This window comes from Chelonia mydas, chromosome 1, assembly GCF_015237465.2.
Source record: "Chelonia mydas isolate rCheMyd1 chromosome 1, rCheMyd1.pri.v2, whole genome shotgun sequence".
Lineage (NCBI taxonomy): Eukaryota > Metazoa > Chordata > Testudines > Cheloniidae > Chelonia > Chelonia mydas.
Genome location: NC_057849.1, coordinates 162,102,693 through 162,125,304, shown reverse-complemented (window position 1 = coordinate 162,125,304; position 22,612 = coordinate 162,102,693). Strand labels below are relative to the sequence as shown.

The window sequence follows — 22,612 nt, the reverse complement described above, 5'->3', positions numbered from 1 at the left end:
GCCAGCACACATAACGTAGGCAATAGCTTATTCTGAACTAAAGCAAACAGGAAAAGTTATGTCTTCTATCCGTTGCCATTTATTCAGGTGCAAATGGTTCTCGATTGAACCTTGAAGTTAGTGATGTAGCATACCCAGTGCCAGTTGTAAGCAGGCACAGAGTACGACTCTGTCCTAAATCCCGGAGCTGCAATACCAAATGACTATGGGCCGGGGGGGACTAGTGCTAGTGCTTTTTGGGGTTGTTCTAAAGCTGTGTTTCATGTCTAGAATGCCATTTCCCATCACATCTGTGCTTTCTCACTGCGGGAGCACACACCATAACATACCTTGTTTGCCCATATTTGTTTGAATCTACAAATTTGAAGAAGAAAAACCCCCAAGGTTACAGGAGATCACAGCTGTTTTATGTATTTAATTTCTGAGACTGGGCTTTTATTATGCTCAGTTTATAGATTACAAGCAACAGAACTGGATGATTTCAGTAAGACATACAAAGTATCTAAAACAAGAGCTCGGGTCAGTGTTTTGTTTAATGACTTTTATTTGAATGGCTACTGACCAGCTTTGAGTGTGAGGTCACTGCCCAGAAATACAAACTTCCCCACTGCAAAATGCAGTTAAAGAAAAGGGGTAGGAAGGTTGGGGGGTGGGAAAGCACAAATGGCGGAGTCTATTTGAATATAAGCCATTCAAGCCTAACTGTCTATAAAATAAGGCCCCAATCCTGCAGTGACTTACATACATGTTTAACTATATGGACTATAAATAGTCCCAATGACTGCAATGGCAGTAGGCACAGTGTGTAAAAGCAAACATGAGTGTAAGCATGTGTGTAAGCCTTTGCAGGATTGGGGCCTACTACTGAATTCATGCTCAGCAAGAAGCTGGGAATGTTTCCAAAGGAAAACAGAAGATGTTAGTTTCCTTTTTTAGTGGAGACAAAGAAAAAGGGCACATGGGGATGCAAGCGTGTAACTCAGGGCAAAATTTAGCCCAGACAGCACAACAGCACTTCCTAGTTTCCTCCTCAGTTAAGGCCTGATTCTTCTCCCATTAGAGTTCATGGTGAAACTCCCATTAACTCAGTGGTGCAGGATCAGACCCTAGATACTCAGGGCAAGATTCTGGTATCTCTACTCAGGTTGACTAGCGCTTTATTTCCTGAGTGGTCCTACTGAAGTCAATGGAACCATTTGTGGAGTAAGATACTACTCAGCCTGAGAAAGGTACAAAAATCTGCCTCTCAAAGATTAGCCCAGGTCTCGAAACAAAGGAGATAATAGTTACCTGCTGTTGTTGTTGTTGGCAGGAATCAAGGTTCAGGTATATCATTATCACCTGAGGAGCAGTAAACCTGGGCATTTCCAGTATTGACAGAAGAACAAGGAACCCAAGCTCATCCAGCTATGTGCAAGGAGTGTGTGTAACACACTGTATGCGTCTATGGTGCATTTACTTCCTGAAGTGGGGAGAAAAGATCTCCTGTCTGTTTTCATATGGTTTAAAAATCTATTTGGACTTGCAGGCTTAGTTTTAAAGTGACATGAGAGAGGGTGTGTACACACACCTTGCAGTCACCAGCTTTTGTAATTCTCAGGGTAACTCAAATACCAGCCGCTAAGATTCAGATTACTGCAGCTTTAATTGTGTTTGGTGTGACGTACAAAACAATATGTCTTGATCCTTTGAATGGCAGCCCCATGTTAGAATGTTCCTGGCAGGGCTATAAAGCAAAGCTTTCCCTTAGTTAGTCAGTTGAGGGATGGGGGTTAATGCTGCGTACCCTTTTTACCCCCACAGCTCTGGTTTTGTGAGGCTGGCAGAAACTGACACTTTTCCTTTTGCTTAATTAAGTTGTTCAGAAGAAGGCTGGTCAAACAGTTGCGTCTACGTGGGGAGTCCTGAAATGAACAGAAAGCCGTGGGTGTTGCCAACATAAAAAGGGGGATTCTGTTATTGTTTGGGTGTAGACGGGTCATTTTTTCAAACTTACTGCTGCCTGAGTGACCACAACCCTGCAAACAGCAGCAGTGAAAGGACATTAAAGCTGTTTAAATGCAACTACCTTGGGCTTCAAAGTGTGAGGGAAAAAAATAGCCGGAGTATTTTCCTTTTCTCTTTCAAGAGAAAGAGCAAATGAGTTTAAATGGGATATGGCACTAGATTGTGAGTTAGAACTGGTACTCTTGAGTTCCCATTGCACTCAGTAAAAAAGAACTAGATAGATTCATGGCGGATAGGTCCATCAATGGCTATTAGCCAGGACGGGCAGGGATGGTGTCCCTAGCCTCTGTTTGCCAGAAGCTGGGAACGGGCGACCGGGGATATACCACTTGATGATTAAGGTTCTATTCATTCCCTCTGGGGCTCCTGGCATTGGCCACTGTTGGAAGAGAGGATAGGGGGCTAGATGGACCTTTGGTCTGACCCAGTGTGGCCATTCTTATGTCCAGTAAGATGAAAAATCAAGTGCCAGTGGAACTCTGGCTGCCAACCGAGGAACTGTTCATCTACCTGGATGCTGGGAGCCCATTTCTTACCTCCTCCCACCTAGAAATAAATCATAGAAACAACAACACTTGCTTTAAATTCTGGTTTATGTTGTATGACAGGTTTAAGCAATATCCAACTTGTTATTCAGAAAAAAAAACAGGTACTGAATTTTTAAGCCCACTGGAAATTCAAGTTCAAGCAGCTGTATCATTCTTCAAAGATAATCAGTTCTGTACTTTTCTCATCTTTGATGATGCAGGGCCAGATCCTCAGCTGGTGTAAACAAACTACCATATAAACTGTAAACGCCATGTCTTCAGTGGAGTCTGTAAGACCGCTAAGGATCTAGCCTATAATCTTTAAATATTGCTCTCTATTATTTTACATTGGTTGCAAGCTGATAAGCAACTGAGAGAAATCCAAGTTCCATGTCAGCATGTATTGTTCAGGATTCTCTTAGGACAGTGATGATCAGGCTCACAAACTCCTATACATTGCTTTGGGTGCACCTTACGTAGTTTGACCACATGATCAACATCTATCTATGGTGTCCTTACAGTTTAAAATCTGAGTACAGTTGAAATCAGACACACGGGTGTATGTCTAAACTAACTCTATTAGCTTCACTGGAGTAATTTTGTTACACTTGTGTGAATCAAGAGGACAGGATCTGGCAGTAAAAGTGGAAAGTTGCCCTTACAACATTTCCACTTTTAAACTAAGACTTCAGGTTGTGACTCTGATAATGCCAGAGAACCCACTGGGAGCTGGAAGCATCATGTTCCTGTGCAATACCTCAACCCAAACTGGGAAAGCTGAATACACTGGCCATTAGCTGAAGTGTTTAGTAACCTAAAACCAAAAGACCCGCTGCAAAGATCTTGACACGATACATCCCCAACTTGACTGGAAGTTGACTTAAGACATATACTCAGCTTTCAGGGGTTTTAGAATCCAGGGCCTTGATTCAGCCTCGTCTCTACCTTTGATCACATCTAATCACAACCCAGCATAGTTTAAGACTACCAAAGGCAGAGACTGATAATCACGAGGTACTTTGCCTTAAGTAATCATTGTGCATCAAACTTTTAACCAGAGTGTGGAAATCCTGATGGTATTGTCCTTCCTCTATTTGCTGTATTTTATTTTGAAAATGGAGTTTTAAAACACTCCTTTCAATTACAGTTGCTGTTTGGGGCATTGCATCCAGAGCTACAACATATATGGGGAAAGGAATCTGCAAGAAAGAGTCACTCGATGATAATTATACAGATATTCAGGACTGGATCCTGCTCCGGTGAAGCCCATAGCAAAACTCCTACTGATTTTAATGGGTGTGGGATCTAACCCTCAGGCTTCTCCTAGCCATTGTACAATTCAGAGCTGTAAAAAGTACGGTGGCTGGTAGCTTTGTTTTCACGTGAGGTGCCTCTCATTTCTTCCTAGCTGGTACAAATCGGATGCAGATTTATGCAGTGATCAACTGTATTTCTTCGAGTCCTAAGTTCCAGCTGCGAGGTAGAACGAGCTTTTTTGTTTTGGTGAGACTCCACTGATGTTATGTCTTTACTCCCAGGAAAACAGAAGGCCTTCCTTGACACGGCAACCCCACAAGAGTTCAGACCGAAACTGAGGTCCTAGAGCCAGAAAGAAGGATTCACAAGGGCTGGACGGGAGCCATCTCACTATTCCTGGCACTTGCAGTTCCACATGGAGCTCTGCAGCGCATCAGGACAAAGAGTACAGTTTTTATCAACCCAACATTCTGCTGACAAATACATAATAAATGGACAGAAAGAGACCGAGCAACATTTCAAATAGCCCACTTACGTAGGAGGTAGAGCATAGCATAAGTGGGGATGGTCACTTTCTGCAGGTGTTCATCCAGTGTCCCCAGATTTACATATATTTGCATACTGTCAAACAGTTGGCTGACAGAATCTCTGAGAAGGTCTGGACTGAACCCAAACCTGTCAGTGACTTTCTCCTTGCCAGTCAAGGTTGGCTTTGGTAGCAATTAAAGAGAGGAAAGAAATACTTCTGACATTGCAGTATAAGAAGCCACAGCTGGGGTAATCTTAAATAGAAAATGTTTATTTTCTTAGAAGAATATGCGTTCCCTCTCCATAGCATAAGGACTATGAGAGCAGGAGTGACTATCCAGAAAATAATTAATACTAACTAACCCAAAGAGAAACTGATTTCACTGTCTTTGCTTTTATGAACAATCTATTTCTACAAGCAGGTGCCAGAGAGTGCTGTGTATGTTACCAGGTCTTGCAATACTCAAAACAAAAGGAGGGACCTTCTGTCTGTAGATTTCTGAAAAGCAACTTGTGAAAGATTTTATCTTTATTTGTTGCTTAAACATACACTTAGTAACTTTCTGCTGTACTTGAGAACAGTATAAAATGACTAATAGAAAAAATATTAGACAGATTTTCTGGGTGGGTTTTGTTTTGTTCTCCCTGCAGATCAAATGAGTGAACTAATGGAGGTAGGTGGCTAGGAGGGAATCTGGATGTTTAATAATATCTTTGGCAACGACTGCTGATATTTTTATAGATATTTATAAAGACAAAACAACAAACAGGGATAGATTTGAGGTCCACACTCTTTTACTTCTTGTTTTACATATTCTTTACTTAACCAGAATAATTTAATATTTCATCTTTAAACAGTGATGGACACTATAATTTCATGAGCAACAGACAATAGATTCTGTTTATTCACCAACAATAAAGACACTGTTTAGCTCTGGACTGCAAGTGGCTGAGCCATCTGGCCCATATCTTCACAGTAAAACATTGTCCGTGACACAAAAAATGATTACATCCACAGGACAAACTAATGTGACCTCTGCATAAAGCCTTCCTCTGAAACTATGATATCATACTGCATAGGAGACACCAGCACAATTGAATCTGGTCACCAAGAGCACAAGTGAGATAGGACTATTTAAATCAAATTTTATAGGAGACTTTTTGTCCTCTGTAGCAAACCATCCAGATCCGACTACAGCCTTGAAACATCTTTTTTTATTCACTCTTAAGGCAACAGTACAGTTCTGTGTTGTGTTGGCAGTCCTCTTTAGCTTGTGCTAGATCCAGGAAGTACACATCCATTTTCAGAGTCAGCACCTGCGAGCTTTTCTTCCAACAATGTTTTACTGATGGATCACCACCTGCACAAGCCTTTTTTCTGATACCCCAGAAACAAGCAGCTCTTTCTCCTCCTTGCCAACTGGAACGTCCAAGTCTGCCACAGTCTTACAAATAGTTTCTTAGCTTTAACAAGGCACTCTCAGCACTGCTCTACCTGAATGGCTGCTTCATGGGACAAAAAACAAACCCAAGAAAAAAGTCCCATCTCAATGGAAGAAATGTCATTCTCTAAAAAGGGCAATTTATCTTTGGGGATACAGTGCTCGCATTACTGTATCTTTTAAAGAAAGTTTAGGCAGAGGAATTATAGATCTAATTAAAGAGACTAATCCTTTTAAAGTGACAATACCAGTGACGTGTGAATATTTGCTGATGTGTGGGAATACTTAGACTTCTGTTAATCATTCGCAATAAAAGTAACTCCTGTTTAATTAAGCTGAATGTCTAGCTGGCTGAAAGTTACTTTGATAGACATGCTGAGATCAACGTAGAGTAGCATGCTGGAAAGCTGCGCTGGTGTTATACAAGGGCTATTATTTCTATTGTTAAGGCGTTACCAGCCATTAGAGTAGGATCAGACTTGCAGGTTTATCGGCAGCTTTATGGCTGAAAACCTATGACAGAGCATTATAGGGGAGGGGAGGACCAGTGAGGGGTGTGCTAGGGAATTCCTCAGCTTTTGTTTGTTTGTACCAGAGAATGTTTTGTAGTTCCATTAGTGGAAGTAGGACTTCTCCTGGGCCCGATAAAGGTACTTTCTCCACTACAGTAATGGCTCCATGTCAGTGGGAACTTGGGGCATATGTGCTGAAAAATACATTTCACTGACTTTGCCCTGGCTCAGCAGCTTTTCCTCAGAAACCAGATGACAGCAATGGGACAGTTAGTGGACTCGCCATCAGTGGTGCTTTGAACCCTAAAAAGGACTGCAGTGTATGTATGACATTTCCAGTGCCTCTTCTCCAGACGATTAGTGATCTGCATTGAATTCAGGACCAAATTTACACTGTGCCTCAACAAGGAGTACAAAGTGCCACCCACAAAAATACCCTTCACATTTCCATTCATAGGTTGAGATGCTGAATATCCTTCATGTGGCAATACAGTTTGCAAGCACAAATCTGAGTCTTTGCATGTGCCCAGACTCAGTCATGTAAATATACATAATTTTCAATGGCAAACGATGTTAATCCACAGCTGAATTATAACCTCTCACTCAAAGGATGTGGATGCAAAAAGCCTGCATGGCCATTAAAGTGTAGCTCCATTATGTGAAGCTGCTTTAGTAGATTTAAGCTTCCAGATCCAGACATTGTCACCCTGATGTACAGTGCCTAGTACAATGGGCTCCCAAATTCAGCTGGGGCACCTAGGCACAACCATAATAAAGTAATAACATACCATTTTAAAATGCAAGCTTAAATCTTGAGGCACAATTCTCCAGTCACCGAACTGAGGATTATAGGGTGCCCTTCCTATAGTGTGGGGGTGGGGGGGATTTCACTAGTTCATGCACCCATGCATAGAACCACCTATTAAAATGAAAATACACCCCCAAACACATCTTTGAAGTGGGTTTTTCTTAAATCAGCGTGATCTGGTACAAAAATCATTAGATTACAGAAAGCCAAAAGGCAGTTTAATCAGCAAAAAATACATTTAAATTTAAAAGGCTCTTCACTGAAGGCAGAATTATCACACTTTTCTTTTTTTAAACATCAGAGGTAGAGTTGTTTTCTCAGCGAGGAGGCATCTTTGCCTTTAGCTGGTTCTTCACACTTTTCCTGTCTTTAAATGGAGATTTAAATACTTCATTCCACAATCTCAGAGATTATCCAGTAGCAAAACTCCCTGAGAAAATACACATCTCCCCAGTGACAACATTTTTTTTGGTTCTTAAAAAATTCTCTCATTTGAGCATTTTCCTTAGTCTTTCTTTATTTAAAAAAAAAATGCCATCATTCTGAAATGTTGTATTGATTTGAGGCCTAAATCCTTATGTAGGCATAAATCAGAACCCTCATGTGGGTTCTTTTTCCATGCAGAGTATAATTTAGCTTTTCAGTCTTACATCTTTCCTGCAGGTGAGTGGGAGATGATAATAACAGGTCCCAAGATTCTATATTTACTTTTTGCAATTTTTTAAAAAAGTAAGTGTTGAAAATCAAAGCACCAGTTGAGATTGGCGGCACTCAGCCCCAAAATTCTCATTACCAAAACCAAACTAGAAACCTGGTGCATGCGTGTACATATAGATGTGACAAAAAACATAAGCACCCACCTGTTTGGTTCCTTCAACTCATGGAATCTGTTCCTATGTTTTGTCCCACTAAGCTTGTGACAAAGATGCTGACAAAGTGACTCTGCACTATTTTCCTGCCTACTCCAAGGCAATATATATATATATATACACACATACATACATACATACACACACACACACACACCCCTCTCTCTCAAACACACACTTTTTTTTTCCAATCAGAGCTGAGCACAAATGCATTTGTAGAGTTGTGGGACAGAAATAATAAGAGTATTACTGGAGATGGTCCTGAACCAAAATTCTGGATATGAACACACACAAACTTTAAGGGAGTTCTCGACTTCACAGCAGGCCCCTGCTTACACATACAATGGCATGAATCAGATCTTGAGACTCAAACATCCCTAACTTTTGGAAAAGTTACGATTTGAATTTAGATTTGGATTTGAACTTTGTTGCCCAGACATATCAGTAACTAATGCAAATATTATGGGAATGTCCTTTTGTCTATATATTTTTGGGGGAAAATGCTGATTAGGACTGACTATACTAGATCTAGATTTGACAGCTCACTGTTATTTGTTAGACAATTTAGAAAATTTACCTCAAACACATCAGCTCCAAGGTAATTTTTAAAATGAGATCTAGTTTAGTGAAAGCTTGAAAAACAAAGCTTGAAAAACATTGCTACTTGGAAAATAGCTGTTGTAGGTCATATTAGTTGATCTAACATTAGACTATGGGAATCTCATTTATATCCCCCTTATACCACCATTGAAATGGATGGGGTTGCACATAGGTGTAAATCAGCAATTTAATCCAGTGTTTTTAATAAGATGGACCAAATGCTCTGAAATTCATTGTAATTTGCTAGAGGGTTATGATTAGTTCTGCTCATGTTAGAAGTACCATATAGAGATGGAACCTGTCTTTGCTATTGATGCTGCTTTTGTTGTCTGATCAATGTGCTTTTAAAAAGAATAAGAAGCTAACCTAGAAATTTGCACAAAGGTGGAATTCAGGTAGATGTAGGAAGCATTCATTTCTCATTAGAGGGAAGAATTAAGAACTACCTTCATTAGGTGATGTACCTGGCACTCTTCGAGGTTTTACAGGGAAAGCACAAAGTGCTTTTATTCCAAATGGGGAAAGGAGGAAGAAAAAACAGGAAAAGCAGCAGCTTCCCCGAGAATAAAGGTGGAAATGCCAGTCAGTCCCAAGAAGTGAGCTGTTAAGCAGTCTCTCTTTCCCCAAGGGAATAAGCTTTCCAAAAGCACATGTAATTTAATGCTATTGTAGGATTTTTCCCCTTTAGTTCTGACCTAGTGTGTGCAGAAACAGTAAGATAGTAAGAAAAAAAAAAAAGGATGACTGCAAGTAGTCCCAATGAAAATGCGCACGATGCAGGATGCTCAAAGAAATGGGAGTTCCTGTAAAACTTAGAAGGGTGTTGGCTGCAGACCAATTTCATTTCTTACCTCCATTCCCTTAAGTCTCTCCCTAATCTTTCATTTAGTCTAAGGCAGTGGTTTTCAAACTGGGGTACCCCTACATGTACATAAGTTCTCATCAAGGGGTATGCAAGAAAAATCCTGTAATGGCGGACAACACATTTTATTTAGTAAGAATTGGCAATCTAATCCTAGGAATATTATGACCCTATCTCAGATGGGGGTACACAGTAGACTACACTATTTGGAAAGGGGTATGCACCCTAAAAAGTTGGAAAACCACTGCTCTAAGGGCTTGTCTACACGCAGAAGTTGCACCAATTTAGTTAAACCGGTGCAACTTGTGTGTGTGGACTCATGTCTGCTTAAAAATTGGTTGTGTTGCTTTAGTTTGTACCTGCAGATTTTACACATTGAAGATATTCCCCAAAAAAATTGTTCACCCATTTTGGAGCATTACAGTGAGACTGTTACACCACTGTCTTGGGAGATACTTGCTTTATGGCTGTTTTAGAAAGTTTTCTTCTACATTGCATCTAATGCTGTACAACAATTTCTCTGCTCTTCTCTTTCCCTCGCCTGCTATTTTATTTCCACTGGGGAAAGGAGGTGAATTGTACTTATTTTACTGACACAGGCCCTGTTCCTGAACACTTATTCATATGGGTAAGTTTAGGCATGCAAGTAGTCCCACTGGACATATGTAAAGTTACCACATGTGCACGTGTTCACACGATCAAGGGCTAGATTTACATAGCTGTTATCAGAGCAGTGGAGTGATCGGTATAGGAATGGTTTCACTAACAATTTCAGAGCCACCTATAATGTTGAATCCTCCAAGCTACAGTAAGAAAGGTAGACTTTTTTGCTACTTGTTTCTTTTGGGAATAGCTGCATTTTACATTACCACCAAACTACAGACATTTTTAGTAAGTCCCACCTTGCTCCAATCTTATTACACATTGCACTTTTTAAAACATAATAAAGAATGTAAAGATTTATTTAATTGGCAGAGTTTACATTTTATTTACAAAGCTCTGATCTTTTGACATCAGCACCTATGTACAACACCTTCACAACAAATCCCCCATGATATTTCTAGTGTTCTAGCTTCCCCCCAAAAAACCCTAACGTAAACTGATCAAAATCTAAAACATTACTTGCCTCCAGATATGTCCATTTGATATAACCAATCCATGCAGCCAACTGTGTTCTCAAAAGACTATCTGACAGATTCTATTCACTTTCAAAGTAGCTCTCCATGGTTTGAATAATTATCTTTCATTTCCCCCTTTCTGACACTTTTCAATGATTTGTTGACATCTGAAGAGATATGTGCAATCTCACAAAAGGCAGCTGGACTTTCTACCCAAAAGATACAAATACAAAAAGGATTCCCATACAGAATTAGAAATAACTATGTTCTTTGCAAATGGAAGACTAAATCTGCATTTTAATGGGACATGTTTTTAAAAAGCGGAATTCATGAATAACCCTATGAGTTTTAACTTTTTCATTGCCAGCGACAAATCAGAACCACCCTTACAGAGAACGTAGATCTTCTCTCGACCTAATGCATTGACAGGGCATCAGTCACTGTGGTGTCTAGGCACTTCACCATAGAACTCTCCTTCCCCTACATACATAAAACTAAAGATATAATTCTCCGATATCTTTTACGAGTCTTGTACTCCCTCACTAGGTTTTTATAATGTGCCCGTCACCTTGCTATCTGAGCACGCCCAAAGTTACAAAAACCAAACAAATAATGAAAGATTATTTAACTAGATACTTACCTAGCTCCCATTAGTGGAGCACCTTACAAATATTAATGAATTGATCCTCATACCACCTGTGTGAGGTAGGTATTAGGATGCCCATTTTACAGATGGGGAATTGAGGTGCTAGAGAGAGATTAAGTGACTTGCTAAGAAGGCTGTGGCAGCATCATAAATGGAACCTTGAACTCTCAAGTACCAGTCCAGTGCATTAACCAAATAACCATACTTGCCACTTGCCTGAAGGTGCACTGGGAAAGTATGTGTGTGGATTTATCATCATCTTCACCGAGCTGTGTGTGGTGAAGCTAGTGTAGAGCAGTGAGTTTTGCATTTGTTCTGAAGGTGTGAAGAGTCCTGGTTATTCTCATTCATTTTCTACACAAACTAACTATGTGATACAAAATAGTAAGTGGCAAAAAGACTGTAGCTTTCCTCAGCATGGTTTTTCTCCATAGTGCTGACAACACAGACAGTCCTTTGGGACACATAAAACCTATTGCTAAGGGAGAGCCTGCTACTGCCTCAGCGCCTGATCCAGCTCCCATGGGTGTGAATAGAAAGATTCCCATTAGCTTTAACAGTTGTTGGCTCAGTCCTTGAGTGCACTGATTGATCCTCTACTTTATGCTAGCACACTCTGGGGGAGGGAAATACATGGTGGGAGGATGGAAAAAGTAAGGAGAAAAAAAGATGGAGCAAAGGAGGGAAGCAAGGTTGAGAGGATTTGTCAGGGAGAAGAGAAGATTGAGGGCAAGAGGCCCTGACCCCTGAATAACCTTGTTGGAGTCCCCCAAGCAAGAAATTCTCAGGGTCTCTTTAGCAGTTGAGTCCCCCCAGAGTTATTGTGAGATGGGGGCACTTAAATACTAAAGATATGCCTGGGAATTTCTAAATTAGCATCAGTGGAATAATCCATCATTCCTGGGGACCAGTCCAATGCTAAACTGACTAACTGGTAACTGATTCAAAGTCCAATTGATTATTACATGTAGTCACAGACAGACTGTGTCTGCGTCGCCACATAATTGGGACAAGCCACTAGTATTTCCAAGACCTACTGATATGAAACATTCTCAGCTATTAGCTGTTACTCCAAAATATCAGTCAGAACAGAACGTCTGGCCTCATACCCCACAGCAAATTCTAGTGCGAGGAGCTCACATATTACAGCTTCTCCCTGGAATGTCACGGCTTAGAAAACAGCTTATTCTGAAAGTTGTTTTCTTTTGAAGCTGTGGAAGAAAAAAAATAATCACATTTTGTTTCTTATCAGTGTTTGCACTTAGTAATGGGTCTTTTTTATATCCTCTCACCAGAGCTTGGAGTTTTCAATTTCCTACTTTTGTGAGTACCATTTTATAACTGACATTTGGGAACACCAACAGTTCCTTACATTAGATAATTAGTCAATCACAGACTACTCATTTCTCTCAATCAACAGCGCCGCTTACTGGTCACTTGGGTATAGGAAGAAAGGGATTTGCTTTATCCCCCCCAAAAAATTCTTCAGACTTTGAAACAGAACTTCTAACAAACTTCTGTAACATTCTGAACACAAGGGGGAAATAAACAGTCCTTCAAATCCCAGCTTAGGGATCCTGAATATCTTGCAATCTTGTACCACAGTCTTGGTAGAGTTAACTTGGCTAAGAGTTCTATCACCTAGGGATTATTTTCCCCCATGACAGGAAAAAAATCATAAATACATTATATGTGGTCTGAACAAATAAGGAACAACAGAGGAACATCAGACTCCATTACAAGAGGATTTTGTCAGATACATGTTTAATTGAAAGGAGAAATAAATCAGAATTCTAAAGGATAATACCAAAGGGCTGAGTCATTAAAAAAATAATTGACAATGGCATTTTACAATCTGGTTACAGAGCTTCTATAAATAAGCCTGGTTGTATAAAATACACTACATTAATTAATAAGTAGTGCCATGCTACTTGTTTACATAAAACAAAACATAGACTAAGCTGAGCAAACATGTACAGAGGTAGATACAACATATGCCCTGTTTGGTTCAAAACTGGATTATGAGTTGAGAGCTAAATGCACTGTGAGCACTAGGCAATATCCACTATTCACCTTACAAAAGAGAACACAGATAAACCTGCCAATTTAAACAAGTCCTTGTTTTGATCACTAAATATAATTCACGAATGCTGTTTTGCCATGTTTTGTCATTTTCTAGTAAATAAGTACCAGTATAATCCTGCTGTACGCTACTCAAGCCTTTTAGTTAAAATCAAATACAGTATCAGTGTTATCAATGGGAAAAAACAATTAATTCCTACATATTGTTAGTGATATTCTTATTGATAACACTGATGCAGAATTAGTTCCTGTCTACACCACAAAAATAACCATGTTTAAACATGCCTGTGATGAAGTCTAGATATAATATGGCTTTTCCTTACCTTTATAGATACGTAGGCTAAAATATGGTTCTCCAGCAGTTTTCTGTCCATCCAGGCAATAATAAACCAGATTATATAACACTGTATGGTTACACCCATGTTTCAGCAGGGTTATTTTGGTTCCATAGAGAAGGCCTGTAGTAACAAAACAAGAAGTGTGACAGATAGAGATGAGCCTGAAGCGAAACTTTGGATCTGAACACCCCAGACCCTGAAAAAAAAAAGATAAGAACCAGACTGTGGCTCAGTTTGTCTGTACAGATGTTACCTATTTGGAACAACAGAGTATTTGGAAGAACATGCTTTTTCAGGCATCTGTCTGCGTCACTCTGGTCAAAAAACATTATTTCAGATCAAATATTCCAGTGGTCCTCAGACTGTGCTCCCAAGATAACTGGTGACTGCACTTGGAGCAGCGATGCTTCTTGCCAGCTGCAGCCCAAGCCAAGATTATTCGACCTCGTTTACCCTGTGAATTTGACACAATCTCAGCCATCAGGGGCCAGATGTAGCAGAGTAAACCCTTCGCGTAGTCAAGGCAAAGCCATGAATTGGACAAATGGCATAACCCCTGCTTGCAATTCTTATTATTATTTATATTCCAGTAGCACAGAGCAGCCAATCAGTTCAGAGTTCCACTTGTACTACATACCGTTCAGATATATAGTAAGGTACTTTCCCTGTCCAAAGAGGTCACTGATCCTAAAATGAACTCCACTTGTCTCCAGTGAGGCTTCGCACCAGTGCAGAGATCCACTACGCAAACGTCATTTCAGATTCAGCCTAAGCTTAGAACATCAGGTAGGTGAAAACCAAGTGGTGTGGGGCAGGAAGGGCTAACAGTCATATGAGCATGTTCTTTCATAGACCACTCATTTGTGGCTTTGCTACTCTATTGACGCAGCCATTACACACGCACGCCAATCGTGGTGCAGCACAAACAAATTTCCATGGTTTGCATGTGCCTGTTAGGAAGTTGAGTGCCTCAATGAAGTGATCACCTAGTCAGGACACTGTTTCAATCATCCACTTGCCTGAAGAAAAGTGATCTTGGCAGTCCAAAGCAATAGGCCATAGGCCACACTGAGCCACACAGTTTGCAAGTGGAGTAACCAGACTGCAGTCACCACAGACCAAGACTGAACAGTTTTGTAACCGTTTGACTTTCCAGCCTGAAACCAGTGTTATTAGCAGCATTTCTAAGGTGCCTGTGTCCACAGCATCTAGACATGGCTACGTAACTTTACAAACACTGTGGGTCTCTGTTCCTTATTTTCAAAGGCAACAGACAAAAGCTCAGACTCTGATAGAGAGGTGTGGAAAATGAAATCTGCTCCCCTTCCCTGACTCTGTGGAAGGCCCTTCATGGGGGCTCTGAAGAGCAGGGACAGGCCCCTCTGCAGGACATTAGCAAGTAAATTAATGATGACACAGGGCCATTTCACAAGGGCTACGCTGGATTAGGTGGCCAAAACCTCAACCACTTCCACTTGTGGGGAGCTGAGAGGAGAATCAGGCGAACTGCCAACCACTGTGCAGGTGCAAATCTACAGAGGCTACGTTTGTACTGCACACCACAGGTGGTGGCAGGTAAGGTACATGTAGCTATACACTGTGAGGGACACAGGCTGTGTCCACACTGTGGTGGGTAGCTACACGTATCAATGAAAGGCTCTGGTTTGGGGAGTCAGCGGGAAAAGGCTCTGGCAACCTCCCCACTGCCAGAGTCTTTCCCTATTAGGGTTCAGACATCTCTTTCCTTGCCTAAGCAGTGCCTCACCATCTATGCTGCCACTTATACCCATGCTGGGGGGGCGTGTAGTGTACATATTCCACACACTGCCGCAAGCAGTATGCGGAGTATCCAGAGTTTCCCATCCCCTTTCCTCCCAACCTAACTCATTCCAAAACATTAACAAGGAAGGAATTACACTCTAGTATAAACCTCAGGAGGTGTTGCCCAAAGCATAATAAAAACCAGATTAAGACTCCAAAGCAGAAGTTATGTGACCTAAAAACACTTCAAACAAAGCCAAGCAAGCACTGAAATGCACAGATCCAAATTCATTTTCAACTGCCTGAGCAAAGCTCAGCTCAGGTCTGATGAAAAAAGGGTGACTAGGAGGAGGTCGTGGTTTATTATTTAAAAGTGAAGTTTGACTACAGATGATGAGTTTTTGTAAGAAGAGTCAGAAAATCTGAAAAAAATATATGGAAATTCAATGAACAGTTAATTTGCAAATTCTGTACTTAAATGACTGTAAAGGCTTTGCAGGAGAATAATGGACAATTCTGAAAAATAAGAGAGGGGACAAACATAACAACTAAATTTGATTTTAATCGCTCAGTTTTAACTACCTTGAAATTAAGCACAGCCCTTGTCACGACAAGATAAAGGTCTAAACAACATAAAGGCTTTTATTGTGCCTAATTTTATCTCTGTCTATACCTCATTACTGTGTGGTAGCTTGTTTCATGCAAACAATTCTGGTTTCCAGAATAACAAGAGGACCCGTGGTGTCTGTATCGAACGTATTCCTTAGAGAGCGAGAAATCTCCAGTGGAGAAAGAGGTGGATTCTTGTTAAGCACTGGAAATAGGCTGAAATGTAAATGTGTATTCCTTTCTACAATGTGCCTAATTGCCCATAAATGTCATTAAGTCGAGAAATGTTTTCCACCAAATTAACTTTGACTCGTGACGTCTAATTAGTGGAGATGCTGAAAGATAACAACTTATCAGTCAGTGTTTAAGAAAACATGCTTAATGGTTGACTTTTTTGTTAGCAGCCACGTTGAACCAGGTATTGTAGCTGTCAAAAGTGAGCATTATCTTAGCAATTAAGTACAATACCTCCATACCGTTTCCGAAAAAGATAATTTGACAGCTCTCTCACAGGCAAGAAATGAAACTTTCTGTGTATGGAATGCGCACTGTATAGGGGCAACCATAATTTTTTTTACATGTTGTGAATGCAGCTAACTCACCCTCCTTCACTCCCTCTCCTCCATTCACCAAGAGTAGAAGTCATAGTTTTCACGATTTGTTATTCGGTTCCATTTACAACAGTGAGCTTTGGATCATGTTCTTTTTACATTTTATTCTGGATCTATTGACAGCTTTTAGCCTTCTACAAAACGTAACCATCAGCATCCAAAATATGGGCCCATTAATAGTAGGTTCATAAGTATGGGTGAGGATTGCTAGAGTACACATTGAAAACTGGGGGGGGGGTCCCAAATCAGAAACAAAGACCATATTTACCAAAAACAATTATAGTGCAATATAGGAAACTGAAATCAGCTCAGCCATAAGGAGGAATTTAACCTCAGAGGCTTAGATTTGTCTGTTTGCTTTTCCCCCTTAAATGTATGCCTCAACTCCTCTTCCACCAACCTTATTTCATGTTACCCCATCACAGCTATTTATTGCCAGCCCCTCACTATCCACCACCAATGTATAGTATATAATCATACCCTTTTTAAAAAAAAAAAAAAAAAAAGTATTTCAATGCTCAAGAGTTCTCAAACTATTTGGCCTCTGATCCACAACTGGTGTAAGTCAGCATAGCTCCATTGACATCAATGGGGTTAAGCTGATTTCCACAAGCTGAAGATCTGGTCCTTAAAATTTAGCTTTTCTCTTTAGTACATACTTGATTTTTTAACCGTTTCATCACTTTTAGCCTTTATTTGCTCTTAACCAACACTTTTCATACCAATCTTCCCCCCGTTGCTTTTCAGCCCAGTGGGCTAATTACACAATTTTTTATTTTTTCCTTCTAAATTATGCTCTGGCATGTCCAGACCTTGACATCTCTACAGTAAAAAGTCTCTCTCATATGTCCTCTAAAAAACGATTTGAACAAATATTAGCTCATTTCTCCCCTTAAAATGTGTGGGGCCCTATTCTTCTCTTTTCTAATAGAACAGGCTGGGGGGAGAGTGGATATAAACTCTATGTGGGTGGAGTGGCTAGTGTATTAATATTCTCCACAATTGGGTTATAAATTAGAGTTATGTTTCTTCTAGCTTGGAAAGTTATTTTAATCTCAACACTATGAAAATTTCTCATGGTCCATTGCACATCTGCCACCCACTAAGGACATTGAATCCCTGTTGTAAAGAAAATGCTGACCTCAAGAAAAGGTTCCCTAGTTCAAGCTTAGTGTGTCAAAACAGGATCAGACACTCTCCAGCAAAGGGGGCATGACTTCCAGCTATTCTTGTTGTATCCCAGTGGGTTGTACTGTAGGGTGTCAAAGGCGTAGGGTTGAGAATTTCAAAGCAGTCTAAGGGACAACTCTGTCAAAATGAATGGGAGATGTACATCTAAATCTCCTGGTGTGATTTTCAGATCTCAAGCAAGATGTTGCAATACATCCGCATTGCAGCAATCTGAACACTATCACCCTCTTTCTTTGAGAGCACTCATTTACTGTACTCAGATATTATTATTTCTTCCTGGACAAATCATAGAATATCAGGGTTGGAAGGGACCTCAGGAAGTCATTTAGTCCAACCCCCTGCTCAAAGCAGGAGCTATCCCCGATTTTTGCCCCAGATCCCTAAATGGCCCCCTCAAGGATTGAACTCACAACCCTGGGTTTAGCAGGCCAATGCTCAAATCGCTGAGCTATCCCTCCCCGCCTCCCCCCCCTCCGTTCATGGCTCTAGTAAAGGAGGACAATTACTAGAACAATCTCCCTCCCCCGTTTTCCTCAGCCATAGTAGCATCAGTGCTCTTCCACAATTCTTCCTCCACTTAGAAAGCGGCAAGGCTTTTTCCCCAATCGAGTCTTGCTTCACTTTCAGAGAAGTAGCCACCAGATTTCTCGGGGGGGGGGGGGGGGGCAGCACCCAGGCACAGACTTCTACACTCCCAGGAAAGTTTTGTACCATTATTCACACAGCATCTTTGGGGAGTTCTCTTTCTCTCAACACCTGCTCGTTCTGCTCACCCTGCTGCCTCTCCTTTTGGATTTCCTTGAACTTTGGGGGGTAGCTTTCCTTTACACCCACTCGGCTGCCCACTCACTCCCTCACATCAATAGATATGTACATGGAACTACCTCTTTTTCTGTTAGATGAGCAATCTCTGCACCGAAAAGGACAAAAGCAGCACATTCTCAGCCCTTGTTATGTTTGGACCAATTTAGTATGTAGCTGTCATACCAAGTAGCAAAATGCGCTAATATTCCAATGGTGGGGCATTCTTTTCCCCACAAATATTTCGCCCTCCGTTCTTAGATACAGAGTGTTACTTTTTAAAGTGTCCTACTATGCAATATTCTTCCATAGTTATTTTACTATTTAATTTGTAGTGCTTATATTGTGACAGAATCAACAATGTGATAGTCAGTTCCAAAACACAAAGACTGACGTAGCATGTGAACCGAAGAGGGCATATTTCCGGAGATGGATCCAAGTTGCATAGTTCAGATCTGGATCTGGATTTCTCCAAAGCTAAAAGGTCTGGGGTTATGTTTCAGACTAGGGTGACCATACGTCCAGTTTTGGCCAGAATAGTCCCTTTTTTAAGCCCTGTCCTGGCTGTCCCGACTTTTTTGGCAAAACTGGGCTCTTGCAAGAGCCAACGGGACAGATGCCCAGTTTTGCCAAAAAAGGGGGTGTGAGCCCTAGTGGGGTATGGAGGAATGTGCAGGGCAAGCGAGTGGCAACACCAGCTCTGCGCGGGAGGGAGGGCTCAGGAGAGCAGCTTGGGCTGGGCTGGTCCCACCTTGGTGAGCGGCAGGGGGGCTCAGGCTACCCCACACACGGGAGGGACAGGGGCGTCTGAGGCTGGCCCCACGTGGGTGGGTGGCAGGTGGGTTCAGGCGGCCCCATGTGGGCAGGAGGCAGGGCAACCTTGGGCCTACCTCTGGGGTTTCCCGTTTTCCCTTTGGGAAAATGTGGTGACTATTTCAGACCCATCTTCAGTCATTTCATTTTCTAGTATGGATCAAGGGTGAAAAGATCATTATAAATATCGTCACAATAGGCCCTACATTAGTTGAGTTGAAAGCATTGTATATTTTAACCTCGAAAAGGAAAATATGCAAAAGTACTTAGCACTTTCTCTTTCCCTCACACACACAAAATCCTGATTTTCAAAACTACAGGGTGCTCACAAATCCCACTGATGGCTAGTGCAAGCTACAAGTGCTCAGCATTTTTGAAAATGAGGTGTATATATTACACACACACACACACACACACACACACAGGATCACCTCATCCACCACAAAAACGCAGCTACCTTTGAGGTGGAACACAAGGCTGTTAAACTACTGGTCAGCAACACTATATAAGAGCTGGGGACAAGAAGTGACAAAGGCCACACCCAGTTCAATTTACAAGGGGAATTTAGTTACTTGGGGTTGAAATTTTTTCCAAGATACTAGACTAGATAGTTGACTAGATAGACTGACTATCTAGATAGATTGTGATAGTCTTGGATACCCAACTCTTACTAAGAGTACCATGTAGTTTTTAAATAGCCACAAGTGGTCCAGACCTCTTATCCACCAAAAGCAGAAGAGCACCCTGTAGAACCGTGAAGTAATGTTTAGTTCTGACTCCAATGAAATGTACTGTTCAGTACTGACTCCGTATTGAACCACAATAACGCTTCCTGCTACACCACCTTTGATGATTCCCAGCATAAACAGTTTTCCTTTCTGAGGTCTGACAGGCTCACAGTACAAGGTGCCTTGGCTGTGTCCAAGATAAAGAGCGTTAGAAGACTCTCCCTCAGCCACTGAACTGATGAGACATGTACATGGGCTTTAACCATACTTTAGTGGAACATTTATATGCTGCATACCACTCAACATTCACACTGATAAAGGAATCCACTTTGTCATTAATATTGACTTAAGAACTTGAATTCCATTTGGGGTGGGGAAAAAGTGATAGAGAGAAAAGAGGGAAATCAGAGCCAAGTTTTGACAAAAACTCAGCAAGAAAGACCAACATGGAGAAATCTACAGAGCTGCTGTTTCCAATGGAACTAGAATAATCATATCTTTGTGCCTTGCTTGAACTGGACAACGTGCAAAACTGCTTGGTGTTGCTTGCATAACATAATACTGTACAAAGGGAAAATGTAACAAATCATTCCAGCCCTCGTGGTGGAATTAGAAATCCTTTCAGAATTACGTGAAGCAGGTGAAACTAAGTCTCCATTTTAATCATTACATTGAATTGTTGCCTTTTGACACTCTCCAGTGATTTTTTTATTTTGTTTTTTGAGAGTTCCCCCTTCTTTAAGCATAGTTACACCGTATTACTTGAAAAACACACATCAGTGAAATCTACACAGACCCCCACATGAGAAAATTATGTTGAGGGTCTCAAAGAGATTAGAGAAAAATTCAGTCAAGCCTCTGCTTCATCCTTAATTTACCTCATTATTTCTAGGTATTGCACTATGGTAGATATGGGCTGTAACATGACACTGATTTGAGTGCTTTATAATACCCAGGCAGAACACAACAAAGGGGACGTGTCATCTCTGAGTTTCCTCCTTATCATCAGTTTAATTTACAGTCATTTTAGTTTACAGATTGCTGCAGGTTTTTCTGTTTGGTATAAACGTATGCTTTGTTTGTTTCTGGCATAGCAATAAAAGCAATAATAATTTGTTTCAAGGAAATATTTAATTGCCACTGAAATGATTTTATAACAATGGGTCAATGTAAATGCATGAGGAATCTCCAAGGATATAATCAGCTAAGCTTTTGGGGGGTCTTTGGGGCAGGATATAACAACACTTAAACCATTAAATTTCATGATCCATCTCATTCCCATTACAAAGAAATATTCAAGAATGAATTACTGAACATTTTTAGTCGCAGTTTAGCTCAAACAGAGAGAATATGCCTACTTTAAAAACATCTGTGGGGGGAACAACAGAAGATAAGTTCACCCTGAGAAACATGGGCCTGCAAAATTTCAGATTTTTGTATCAAACCATTTTAAGCTACAGAGTCAAAAATAAAACACAGAAACTTGCAATAGAAAACTACCCTTTCAACCACTCAAAAAATAAACAACAATAAAGAGAAGTGGTATTTAAGGGATGGGGAAATTACATTCATGTTGACAACTTATATAGCAAGTTTCAGTCCAAATCAAAACTATTGACTTATGAGACACTGCAAAGAAATTGTCACTAGTGAATAATGTAAACTATTTCCACAAGAAACAAAGAATTTATCATGTAAATTGGCATCAGACTCTCAGCTACCACATCACAAAAACAGCTTTTGCATTGTTATCCCAGAACTGGATTTGACAACCTAGCTAATTTCAAAGTATATTTGCCATTAATTACCTTTCTAATCTCATTTACCTTTCAATACAATCCATATTTTTTTTCTTGTAGGCAATATATTGTTTTACAAGACGTCCTATTAGTTGCCAGAGCTATTTCATAAGAGCAGTTCCACTCAAAATATGAACTGGGATAACAAAAAGAAAAATAGATGGTAGTAGATTTATGGGGGCAAATTAAACTATTTCCAGCTCTTCATTAAACAAATGCATCGTTTGCTGACCTTTGGTGTATATAAATTTAAATCTATCCTCTAATCTGACTACAGTGAAGGAAAGGATTATTTTCCTGCTGATGATACCTGTTGACCAATTTCTCTCCCTCTCAGTTTCAAATCCTCTGTTACTGTCAGTGACACATGCTTTCTTGCTCATCTGGGGTGGCCCAGCCTCATTAGCAAAGGATTTTGTGCATGTTAGTTAATTGAGTCCCATTCTCACCACCTGCCACTCGCGAGTCTCATCTGCACACTAACTGCTTCTAATTGTCATCATACGGCAGGCTCACTGCAACAACTTGAGAACAGATCCACAGCAGCTCGTGTGGTGCAGGGCTCTGTAATGTTCTAGGGAGCAGTGGTGTGGTGAGGAATGGTAACTGTAACAATTTATCAAGGGACCAGATGTTTTGAGAGGAAAGGCACCTTGTGCTAACATCAGGGGCTAAAGCTTTGATGTTTATTATCATGTCAAAC

At 40.7% G+C, this 22,612-nt stretch overlaps 1 long non-coding RNA gene across 1 annotated transcript; it reads right to left on the bottom strand.

The window, feature by feature from the left end:
* Positions 1-4,037: 4,037 nt before the first annotated feature.
* Positions 4,038-22,299, bottom strand: LOC122461846. The gene is made up of 3 exons (XR_006284063.1): positions 22,220-22,299; positions 13,582-13,716; positions 4,038-4,133 (listed from the first exon to the last, which is right to left on the bottom strand). It is a non-coding gene; the product is annotated as an uncharacterized LOC122461846 (long non-coding RNA).
* Between the last annotated feature and the right edge of the window lie 313 nt (positions 22,300-22,612).